Consider the following 11,040-nt stretch of genomic DNA (forward strand, 5'->3'; position numbering starts at 1 on the left):
GCCAGTGGATTAGCGACCAGGACGAACTCCGACGCCGAAATGCTTCGGATCCTGACGAAGGCCGTCGCGGACCTCGAGCTAGAGTGGGCCTCGCCCGAGGAGCCGCCTCGTAGTCGACTGGATGGATGGTTTCTGGAGGGGCGCCAGCAGGCCCCGCGTCACAAACCGGCGCCATTTTTCCCCGAGGTCCACGAGGAGCTAACCAAGGCCTGGCGCGCTCCTTACTCAGCACGTGTGGGTTCTGCAGTTTCCGCGACGCTCTCCTCCGTGGATGGCGCAGCGGAAAAGGGTTATGAGTCTTTGCCGCCCCTCGAAGAGGCCGTGGCAGCTCATCTTTGCCCGAGCACTGCAGCTAGCTGGCGAGCTAGAGCCGCTCATCCCAACAAACCCTGCCGAAACACCTCAGCCCTCGCTGGACGCGCGTACTCCGCCTCCGGTCAGGCTGCATCGGCCCTGCACACGATGGCCGTGTTGCAGGTCTACCAGGCCAAACTCCTCCGGTCCATGGACGAGTCTGGCCCGGACCCGGAGACCTTTCGAGACCTGAGGAGTGCTACAGACTTAGCGCTGCGTGCTACTAAGGCTACAGCACAGGCCATCGGAAGAAACATGGCGAGCTTGGTCGTGCTCGAGCGCCATCTTTGGCTTAACCTCACTGAGATCAAGGACGCCGACAGAACGAGGTTTCTCGACGCCCCGGTGTCCAGCTCCGGTCTCTTCGGCCCGGCGGTGAAAGGATTCTCGGAGAGGTACACAGAGGCACAGAAAGCGTCCCAGGCCATGCGACACTTCTTGCCGAAACGGTCGAGCTCCGCGACCAGCAAGCCCAAGCCGCCGCCTTCGCCTCATCCAGCCAAGCCGGTGAAACAGGCCTCTCAGCCCCGCCCTGCGGCTGATAGCCAACGCCAGCTAAGGCCCGCGAAGCGCTACCCGCTCCCCAGGCGTCAAGGCCCTCGACCCAGCGCCGCGGCCGACCAGGTGCCTCCGAAGTCGTCCTAGCACGGAGAGGAAAGAGAGAGGGCTCGTGTCTCGCGCTAGCCGGACCACCCTCGAAAAAGCTGGCAAAACTTCCCACAGCTCCCTGTTCAGTTCAGGCGGCTGGGGATTTTATTATTGTAAACAGGCCCGCAGCAGTGAGCGCGTCTTTGCAAACAAACGCCGTTTTCACGGCGACCCAAATAAAGCACAAAAAGAGTATGTTTCACAATCACATCACACGGGTTCACGGTCCCCCTTCACTAGGCGGCCCCCGCCCTGTTGTAAGACTGAAATCCCCCCGGGCAAAGGCCGGTATAATCAGTCAAACACTCAGTATGTGCACAAATCACAGTGTAAGGGTATCAGGTCCCCCTATGTTAGGCGGTCCCCCCCATTCAGTGTGTCAAGCCCTAGCCACACGGGTGATGGCCTGGCAAGCCATCCCCGGTGTGTCGAGTTGGGTCATAAACACTATAAAGCGAGGCTACTCGCTCCAATTCGCTCGCAGGCCCCCGAAATTCCAGGCGGTTATCGAGACATCGGTGAGAAGCGGCGTGGGTCACGTGCTTCGCACCGAAGTTCAGAATTTATTAGCAAAAGGAGCGATAGAGTCAGTCCCTCCCTCGCTAATGTATTCGGGGTTTTACAGCCGCTATTTTCTAATTCCAAAGAAAGACGGCGGGCTCAGACCCATACTAGATCTGAGACGTTTGAACAGGGCTCTCATGAGACGGCCGTTCAGAATGTTAACACTCAAACAAATTCTCGCGCAAGTTCGCCCGGGGGATTGGTTTGTTTCAATGGATCTGAAAGATGCATATTTTCATATTCAGATCGACCCTCGTCACAGGCCATTCTTGAGATTCGCCTTCGAGGGGAGGGCATATCAATACACCGTTCTGCCGTTCGGTCTGTGTCTGGCACCCCGTACATTCACGAAATGTATGGATGCAGCGCTTTCCCCGCTAAAAAGCCAGGGTGTGCGTGTGCTGAATTATCTCGACGACTGGCTGGTGCTAGCGCAGTCGAGAGACGAACTAATAGTTCACAGGGATTTGATTCTCGGCCATTTAAAATGCCTGGGTCTCACAATCAATGTTGCCAAAAGCGAACTGAACCCCAGCCAGACTGTGGTCTTTCTGGGAACGGTTTTAGACTCGGTGACAATGAAAGCGCGGCTCACTCAGGAGCGCGCGCTCTCTGTGCAGACACTGGCAGCCGCATTCAGGGCGCGCGAGCACGCGCCTCTGAAGAGGTTTCAGAAACTGCTTGGTCTAATGGCAGCCGCATCATCAGTACTCCACATGGGATTACTGCGCATGCGCCCGCTGCAGCACTGGCTGAAACGCCGTGTGCCAACCCATGCATGGCAGTCAGGCAGCCTGCGCATTATGGTGAATCACGGGTGTTTAAGAGCACTGATTCCCTGGCGGGCTCAGGACTGGTACCACAAGGGGGTGACCATGGGGGTAGTTTCCAGGAGGAAGGTGGTTTTTACAGACGCATCCAACCTGGGTTGGGGAGCGCTGCACGAGGGCAAGCCTGCCTCCGGCCTCTGGTCGAGCACGGAGCAGAGCTTACATATCAACTGTCTGGAAATGAAAGCAGTTGGTTTGGCCCTGAAAGCATTTCTGTTAAACCTCAGGGGTCACCATGTCCTGGTCCGTACGGACAACATGTCAGTGGTGGCCTACATAAATCGCCAGGGTGGCATCAGGTCGGGCAACCTGTATGCTATGGCGAGGGACCTCCTCCTATGGGCACAGGCCAACCTGAGCTCCCTGAGAGCAGCGCACATCCCGGGCGTCCAAAATCTGGGCGCGGATATGCTCTCACGGGGCAACACTCCCCTAAGCGAGTGGTCTCTGAACCCTCAGACGGTCAGTCTGATATGGGAGAGATTCGGCGAGGCCGAAATCGACCTTTTCGCCTCGAGAGCCAACACCCACTGCAGGGTGTTTTTCTCGAAGAACAGGGACGCGCTGGCCCATCCCTGGCCCAACCGCCCCCTTTATGCTTTCCCCCCCATCTCGATGGTCCCACAAGTCATCGAACGGGTCAGGGAGAGCGGATGCCCAGTCCTTCTGGTGGCTCCTCTCTGGAAATCCAGACCATGGTTTCCGGAGCTGGTTCAGCTGTCAGACACGGTCCCCTGGCCCGTTCCAATGAGGAGGGACCTCCTCACACAGGCCAAAGGGACGATATGGCACCCCCGACCCGATTTATGGGCCCTCCATGTGTGGCCCCTAAACGGGTACCCGGGGGCCTTCCTGACAAGGTCTTAGGCACTATCTCTGAAGCAAGGGCCCCGTCTACTAGGCGTCTGTATGCTTTGAAGTGGTCGGGTTTTTCCAGCTGGTGCTCGAAAAATCGAGTTGACCCAGAGTCATGTGAGGTATCGGTGGTACTCTCCTTCCTGCAGGAGCTACTGGACGCGGGCCGCACCCCGTCCACGCTCAAAGTTTATGTGGCAGCCATCGCAGCGCATCATGCGTTGGTGGCTGGTCAATCACTGGGAAGAAATGACCTGGTAGTAAGATTTCTGAAGGGCGCTAGGAGAATTAACCCCTCCAGGCCCCCATCAGTACCTCCCTGGGACCTCTCCACGGTCCTCAGGGCCCTGAAGGGGCCGCCTTTTGAACCGCTCCGGTCGGTGGGTCTAAAACCACTCTCGCTCAAGACTGCTCTCCTGTTGGCATTGGCATCTATCAAGCGAGTGGGAGATCTGCAGGCCCTTTCTGTGAGTCCGGCATGTTTGGAGTTTGGAGCGGATGACTCCAGAGTCATTCTCAAACCCAGGCATGGTTACGTACCCAAGGTGCTCTCAACGCCGTTTAGAGCGCAAGTTATCACGCTATTAGCCCTTCCCCCTTCTGCCGAGGATGGGGAGGTTAATCTTCTCTGCCCTGTCAGGGCGCTGAGAGTCTATCTGGAGCGTTCTGCGTCTTTTAGACAGTCAGAACAGCTGTTTGTCTGCTTTGGTGGCCGATCTAAGGGTGGTCCAGTTACCAAACAAAGACTGTCTAGATGGATAGTGGATGCCATTTCTATGGCTTATACTTCAGTGGGTCAGGTTTGCCCTATAGGTGTCAGGGCCCATTCGACTAGAGGCATGGCCTCGTCATGGGCTTGGTCATCTGGGTTTCCCATTCAAGATATTTGTGAGGCGGCCGGCTGGTCCTCGCCTTCCACATTTATGAAGTTCTATAATATGGAGGTGCCTTCCCTGCAGGCGAAGGTTCTTTCAGTATGATTAAGACTCGATGCTGTCTGGTCTTGTCTACAAAAAATTACTGTGCATAATCACATACATACATATATAAAACCCGCTTAGGCTGGTTATGAATTGTACTAATAATCCTGACAGTGTCGGGGTTTGTTAGTATATTCTGTTGGTTGTTACTGACTCTTATATATTATTCAGGCCTGACAGTGTCTGGTCTGTTATATATATATATTCTTATATTGGGTTCTGGCTTGTTCTGTTAGCTCAGGGGGCCTGAGTTGCAGTGCAACCAGTTACTAAGGGTGCGGCGTTTTACAGGGCGTCCCCACTGCGTATAGCTACGCAATACGAAGTGACCGTTCGAAAGGGAACTACTCGGTTACTATCGTAACCTCAGTTCCCTGAGAGAGGGAACGAGTATTGCGTAGCCGGCCGCACTTAGTAACGGGTGAAGTTGTCGCTTCAGTCGTATAAACCTGCTATAATGGCGAATTCGGGGGGTCTTTTATAGGCTAAACCACACCCCCTTGACGGGCTCTGACGTTGAGCTAGCTCATTGGCTGTATGTCAGAGTCGCCCGCGCCATTGGTTGTGCAGTTGCGGCAGCACAGCCTATGAGCGTGCCAGACGCTCAGTGTGCTAGCTGTGCAGCTGCAAATGCGTTTTACATATAGGTTTCAGTAAATCGAGGAAAAGGAGTTTCCCCCACTGCGTATAGCTACGCAATACTCGTTCCCTCTCTCAGGGAACTGAGGTTACGATAGTAACCGAGTAGTTTTTTACACTGTTAAAGAGTTGGATTCCCATGCTAAACATGGACAAAGTTTCAAAAATGAAGTTGTAAGTTTGATGGAGTAATTCTGTTCCAAAAATACTCCTTCCGGGTTGTCACAAGTTTCGGAAAGTTTTTTTCGAATACGGGCGTGTGTGACGTCAGAGTGGCCGGAATTTCCTTATACGGGTCTTAAGGGCACTTCTCCCGGAAGCGATATTTTTTTTCACAGGATGGCAGGGGAAGACTCATGAATATTCATTAGGGAACTCATCCCTGATTGGTCTTAACCCCAGTGACGGGTAGGTTTAGGGGCGGGGTTAGGGGTAAGTCATCAGACCCTCAGTGACGGGTAGGTTTAGGGGCGGGGTTAGGGGTAGGTGATCAGACCAATCAGGGATGAGTTCCCTAATGAATATTCATGAGTCTTCCCCTACCATCCTGTGAAAAAAAATATCGCCTCCCGGAAGGGCGCGCGCGCATCTGTAGCCTAGTGCGTGCGAGAGTACGCCTATGCCCATCAGAGCGCTGGGCTCGGCTGCGCTGCAATTTAAAAAATGGCACCAAAAAAGTGTGTTTTTGGTTGCCAGGGCAAGACAACACTGCACAAATTTCCAAAGAACCCAGCGTTAAGGGACCTGTGGATGGATTTTGTTTTTCCAGAGCAGCAACGGAGTTGTGCAAGTGTTTTTGTTTGTTCCCTTTATTTCGATGGTAATAGTTTTATAAACAAGGCCCAGTTCAACGCCGGATTTGCAGATCGCCTAATACTTAAAGATGGAGCAGTCCCAACGATAAAGGTTCACGGTCGTGCGTTGGAACCGCAGGCGGTGAGTAAAACTGCTTCAAATGTCTGTGAGTTGTTAACTATCGGCGTGTAAGCACAGCAAGTAAACAACATGATCACATACAGTTAATGTATATCTATGGAGCATGCGATGTATGGTGTGTGTGTGTGTGTGTGTGTGTTTAAATACATTTGTTTAGCTGGCCACTGTAGGTGTCAGTTTGTTTATTGTAAAAATAAATCATGTCCTCATAAACCACGAGTCTGTCTGTTTACAACACACAAATGTTATAAAACTCGCGCATGACATGGTGTTCTAAAAACACTGCGCTCAAGTTCAAATCATTTCTATTTTTAAAAAAAACGCTCGAGACCTTATGGTTTTCACCCATTTCACTGCCCATCTCGTTCTGTATGAACGAGCCCTTAGTATTGTTTAGATCCTTGTTCTGCATGGGATTACTATCTGATTGTTAGCCATGGTTTATTTTCGGATGTCACTCACAGCTTCCAGACGCTCTCAACGCAAAAGCTTCGATCGCGCGCTCGTGTCGTGATTATTTAGCTCCGCCCACACGGCAAGCCTCCACCCGCTCGGGTTTTTCCGGAAAGACTCGGTACAGCCTATCTTTCTTTTATAAATATAATAAAACTAAAGACTTTTTGGAGATATGAAGGATGCAATACTACTCTATAGGTACTCAAGATTAACATGAGATTGAGTGAAACTGAGTGTTTCACCCCCCCTTTAAGTAGAAAAACCGCTCCTCTTCATAACATTAGAATCACTTCACGTCCAATATATGTTGTGATGTTTTTGTTTATACCTGCTGTCTAAACTAGCACAGTAGCAAAGCCCGTCTACGGAAAGCCTGGCCACTCCCTATTAAGGCCCTGTCCCAAATGGCACACTTCATGTGCACTTTCGGTCTTGTGGACTTACAATGGCTGCCGCGTGCGCGTGTCCGTTAAGTCCGTGAGACCGCAGTGTGTCCCATTTGTCATTTTTAGATCTCAGAAGGGTGCTCGCGAGCGCCCCCTCTGCGGTCGATTTGCGCCCTTGATGCGCACTTTTGCCGAGCCCACGCTGATGCGGACTCCACAGCAGACTTCTTCCCGACATTCAAAGCGGTGTTACGTCGCGAAAGTGCGGACTCAGAGGAAGACCGTGAGTGCTTAGGGTTCCATTTGGGACAGGGCCTCAGTCCTATTGTACCGAATTTTGGTTGTAGTTCCACCAGAGTTCCACTGGGGGCGATCGTCCGAGTGCAAAATGAATGGGAGTCAATGGGGCTAGACGGCTAAATTTGTCTCTTTTACCCGATTGTCATTGAGAAATCTCAGATTTGAATGTAGGTTCTGCAAGTTCAACATGGGTTATAGGTCGAAAGTTGAATGAACGAGTGCTTATGTCCTTTCGATTTCTTACAGGTTGAGTTGTTGTTGCCCATAACACGCTAGCATTTTGCTAATGGACGCTGATTGGTCAGTGAAGGACTGATTACGACCAGAGACACCGCTTGATGGCATCGTGGCATATACGATATGGTACAACTACAATGCAGTGCAAATAGTAAATATAAGATACAGTGAGTAATAGTAAATAGTTTAGTCAATAAAATAAACAAACAGTATACAGCAAATAAAATAGTAATGAAAAGGCTATATAAAAATATAGGCTATATAAAATAAAATGACACAACCCTGTCTATCATGGGCGGCGCTAGGGAGGGGCTAGCAGGTGCTTCAGCACCCCCAAGAAAGTCCAAAGCACCCCGATAGCACCCCCCAAAATAATGTCTGGAATCAATTATATTCAAATATGTTATTTCGAGATATTAAGTCGTTATTTCAATATAATATCTCGGTATTTCGACATAATAACGGCAAATTGTTGTCCCGCCAAAGCCTTTTTTGATCGGTGAGTGATGTAGACTAGAATGACTGCTGCGCTTGACAGGGCGCATCACGAGCAGAGAGAGCGAGCTACGGCCGCGCGCACTCTCACGTCTTCAAACAGTTCTCGCGCATATTAATCAAAATCAAATGACACGATAGTAAAAGGTCGGAAGACCGCAGTTTCACGTGGAGCATTTGGAGATTTGTTTTCCTGAATTACCGCGGTGTGTGAATTGTGCTAAAAAAAAAACACGTTACATAGCTTATCGTCTCTAAAAAGCGTTCTGCCCATTCAGCTGACCTAAACCACATTTCAATAAACGAAAAAACCTATCCAGTGATATGTTTTCTGTATTGACGCAAATCTTGTGCGATGTCCTAAACTGCCGAGATAATCACACAAGCGTGCCGTAGACGTCCACTAATGACACGTCCGATACGCAAACGAATGACTCATTTTAACCATTCACTTTAATGAATAGTTAAAGGAGCTGTATGTAAGAAATGTATTTCAATTAATCATAAAATGGCCCTGAAATGTCACTAGACATTAAGAAATCATGTACATTTCAAATACTTATATCACTGACAACAGTAGTCTGGCCAGGATATTGTCATTTAAAAAGTGCAGTTGCAGCCCTCAACTGATGTTGATGTTGTCATGTTGTGTTTTGGTCTGATGCTCCACCCTCCACCTATCTACCAATCACGAAGTCAGTAGTGTTGCGGCATCCGGGTTGCCAGCTCTGCTCTAGTTACCACAGCTGCAGCTCGTCACGTTCCTGCTGGATCCTGCAGCCGATCTGGCAACCTCGAGTCAGGGAGGAGGGGGAGGGGATACACCACTCTACAGTAATTTGACAGTGATTGCAGTACTAGTTTTGGCCACAATCTTACATACAGCTCCTTTAAAACAACTGACATGTCCAACACTGAACTCACGAGACCTCTGAATCGGTATAGCCCAGGGGCGTTGCTAGACATTAAGCTCTACTGGGGCACAGGCCCCCCATTGTTTGTCTGAGATAGCAAGCGTAACTAAGGAGGGCGGGGCTTACCGATAGATAAATTAAATTTGTTTGTTTCAAAATATGCTGGGTAGAGTAACTTAGGGGGGTTCGGGGGCATGCTCCTCCGAGAAAATTTGGATTTCTCGGACCTACATATGTGCATTTTAAGGTGTTTGAATGCCAACAAATTGGATAACAATAGCTTTAAAATCATGTTACACGAATTTCTTTTTTTTTGTGCCATAAAAGGCAACACTGTATGAAAATAGAAAACTTTAGAAAATAGAAAACGTAGAGAAAACTTTCTTGCACATTTGCATTCTTCTACATTACACAATGTTAACAATGAATAATTAGCCTTTATATTTTTCAAGAATTTACAATTACATCATTTCAATAAATCAATAAAGAGTTAATATATAGGGCTACTATATAAAATAAAGAGCATGTATATTCTAAAAGAAAACAAAGTTCCCCAGCCAAGTCCAAACTAAGCTAACAACTATTTGTTGAGCATTAGAACTGTAGGCGACCGCCTATGCTTCATTTTGGCAAAACGGTCAATCACTTGACTCTGACTCAATTTTACTTTTATTAAGAGTATTTGTATTATTTAGAAACGTTTGTTTCGTCATGTTTTCATAGCCTACCTCGCGTGCCAACACCGGACTTCGGTGTGCTCAGATGTGTGCGCGCTGCTGTTGCTAGGAAACACAGACACGCGCGGATTTCTGTCGCGTGGGTCAGCTTCTGTTTCGGTTAAACTGCGTTGCTTTTACAAGCATTGATTGGTTTATTACTGCGTTGCAAATAGATAATTTATATTACCCTATAATATAATTTATATTAAATACACTGACAAATAAAATAAATTGTTAAACTCAAACTTCAGATTTACTGGGGCACAGCAGATTTATACTGGGGCACGTGCCCCAGTAAAATGGGTCTAGCAACGCCCCTGAGCCTATAAAAAATCGGTAACACTTAATTAGATTAACATTTACTATTAATTAACTGCACTTCAGCATTGTTAATGTTAATTGTTTCAATATTTAGAGAGTCAGGCCCCACTATATGTGTGTTGTAGCCATTAAATAAGCGCATTTAATTTAATTTTTGTTAAAATATTATAGGCTAATGTTTTTTTTTTTTTTTACATCTATGCTGATTATGAAAATTGAACAGCACGAGTAAGATGCGCGATATATCGGAAGGTATGATGGGTCAGACATGATTTTGATCAATTTACATTTACACATTCACATATAGTCATTTATTTTAGCAGACGCTTTTATCCAAAGCGACTCAACTGAGGACTAAACCAAGCGAGTCATCGTGAAAAGGCAAAAACAACGCAAGAAGTGCTCAAAATACCAAGTTCGGACATTGCTCGGAGTAGCATAAGCCAGACAAGCAGGATTTAAAGGAAAAGGATTTTTATTTTTATTTTTTTATTTTAAGTATAAATTAAGTTTTGTTTTGTAGAAAGCCTTTTTTAAAGTGAATTTCGTTTTGTATAAATTGTATCTTAATTTTAATACATTTTTCATCAACCAATTGACTGGGATAATTAGAAGCAAATATAGCAGACAATATGATAAAGATAGGAGGCGCGGGCGCGATTGCATTGCACGTGAACTGGAGCACATCGCATAAATTTTGCTCATTTAAATAATAGTGTGTGTGTGGTGTGTGTGTGTGTGTATATATTAATGTATATGTATATGTATTATATAGGCTAATTCAAGGGCGTAACTTTGGTTTGAGAAGTGGCTGCATGGGACACAAAATGGGGGAAAATGTTTTCGATTTGAATCCCATTTCCTGGATGTACATACATTTAGGGACTATGCTGATACAAAAACCAGGAAATAATTTGATTATAATGATAAATTCTGCCAAAAAGAATAGTAGGCTATATGTGTAAGAAAATTATGTCTTACTTTCTTTATTGTTTATAGGGACCGATCGCCAAGACTTTAAAGAATCATTTTATAAAGTCAAAATGTTAGCCATTAATGTTTTGTGTGTAAATAAAAATGTAAATAATGTGAGCCTCAATTTCCACTGTAATGTAGAAACAACATAAAGACAGTATAACCCCCCCCCCCCCCCCAATTATTTTTTAAACATTTATTAGGCTAAAAAAATATAACAACTTATAATTTAACTGAACTTAAAACAAATCTTACATAAACCCATAATAAACGTCATATTTGAATACAGAAATTGAATAAGGTTATCAAACAGTCCGCACTGCATACATATAAATTAAATATAGATTAATCCTTATTAAATCTACAAGCATTATTTAGTCAAGAGCAGTTAGATTTATTTTCTGTTCCCTTTGTTCTTTGGTTAACTTTAC

Source organism: Rhinichthys klamathensis, unplaced genomic scaffold, assembly GCF_029890125.1.
Source record: "Rhinichthys klamathensis goyatoka isolate OS25496 unplaced genomic scaffold, OSU_Roscu_1.1 h1tg000310l_1, whole genome shotgun sequence".
In the NCBI taxonomy this organism is placed as follows: domain Eukaryota; kingdom Metazoa; phylum Chordata; class Actinopteri; order Cypriniformes; family Leuciscidae; genus Rhinichthys; species Rhinichthys klamathensis.